The sequence below is a fragment of the Phaseolus vulgaris genome, chromosome 8 (assembly GCF_051622355.1).
Source record: "Phaseolus vulgaris cultivar YP4 chromosome 8, ASM5162235v1, whole genome shotgun sequence".
Classification (NCBI taxonomy): Eukaryota; Viridiplantae; Streptophyta; class Magnoliopsida; order Fabales; family Fabaceae; genus Phaseolus; species Phaseolus vulgaris.
The window spans coordinates 18333666-18335198 of NC_143505.1; positions in this window are offsets into that span (position 1 = coordinate 18333666).

Here is a 1533-nt window from a genome sequence, read left to right on the forward strand (position 1 = left end):
ACACAGATCATGAAGATTCCTTTGATTCTCCCCAAAAGTATCAAGCCTATTGATCATGTATCTTTCAAAAGAAGACATGGTTGGCATTCCATCTTCCTGATCTCTAGCACCAGCCCTAGGTCCAGCATCTTGATAATCTTCAGGTTGATCTTCATTTTGAACATCCATATCAGCAGGTTCATCTTGTTCAAGATTAGCAACACCACTAGATGAGGCACCATGATCACCATCCTGTCTTATCCATTTTCCACCTACTTTTGTAAAACCCATCTTACTGAGTGATCCATTGCTCAACTCTTGAGTTGACTTGACCAACTCAGAAGTTTCATCAACTTCAAAATAGAGTAGAAATTTAGATATCAAAACAGCATATGGATAATGATAATCTCCTAACCTCATGGCTTTTTGCATGTGCTCTTTGATGATATGGATCCAGTTTTTCTGTTATGGTCCCAAAACAAAAAATCGGTTGTTTCCTCGAATCAATCGGTTGTTTTGGTACTTAACAATTCAACCATTTTAAAAACATTTTTCAATCTTTTTTTCAAAACACCTAAGTATAAACAATCGGTTGTTTCGACAAAACAATCGGTTGTTTTAACTTAGTTTGAAAACATTTTACTTTCACAAAGATTGAGAATGCTAATGCTTTAGATTTAATCAAAGGGTGGATTACAACATATAAACTGTTGAAGATGGTTGCTGCCCCTTCAAGATTGTGTTTGATGAAGACCTATATGTACATTTCATTTGTATTTTGCTTTGCTTTAAGTGTGTCTTAGGTAGTGCTTAGAGGTTGTCTAAGAGTGGGCTTTTTGCTGAGTAACTCACCTCATAACCACTGGCCATGTGATAAGAACAAGCATAAGTTTTCTTAAACTATTTTTCACATGTTTTACAAAAAACACATTTACTGCATAAAAATAAATCTGTTCTTTTCTAAATAAACAGATTCATTTTTACACTGATGCCTTGGCTAAGTCTTGTAAAAATTAGATTTTGTGCATCAGGTATTTTGACTAAGTCTTCTTCTTTTCAAAACGACTGAGTTTTAAATAGTTAAACTTTCTCTGTTTTCGTTTTGAAAAATAAATCTGTTCATCTGTAAATGAATAGATTCTTTTTGTCTCTGGTGCCATGTCAAGCTTAAACGTTTTTCAGTTTTATCTCAGCACCAGAATGGTTGACTAAGTCTCCTCACTTAACAAATTCTCTAACTGCTTTTGAAAATAAATCTGTTCATTTTATTTTCAATCTGTTCATTTTATAACAGCTTTAACTGTTTTTCAAAAATCTGTTATAAGTTGGTTTTCTATAAAATGCAAACTTGTTTTCTGAGGTTAAGATTCATTCATACATTTGCAAAAACAAGTTTTGACAGCAGAGAGTTAAGTATTTACAAAGGATTAGCATTTGTTCTTCAAAGATTTCAAAAATCACAAAGTGCTTGTTCTTGGTTTGGTTCCAAAAGCTTGGTGTGAGGTGCAGTTACTGTTCTAGCAATCTTGCTTACTGGTTTAAGGCAGATCTTTG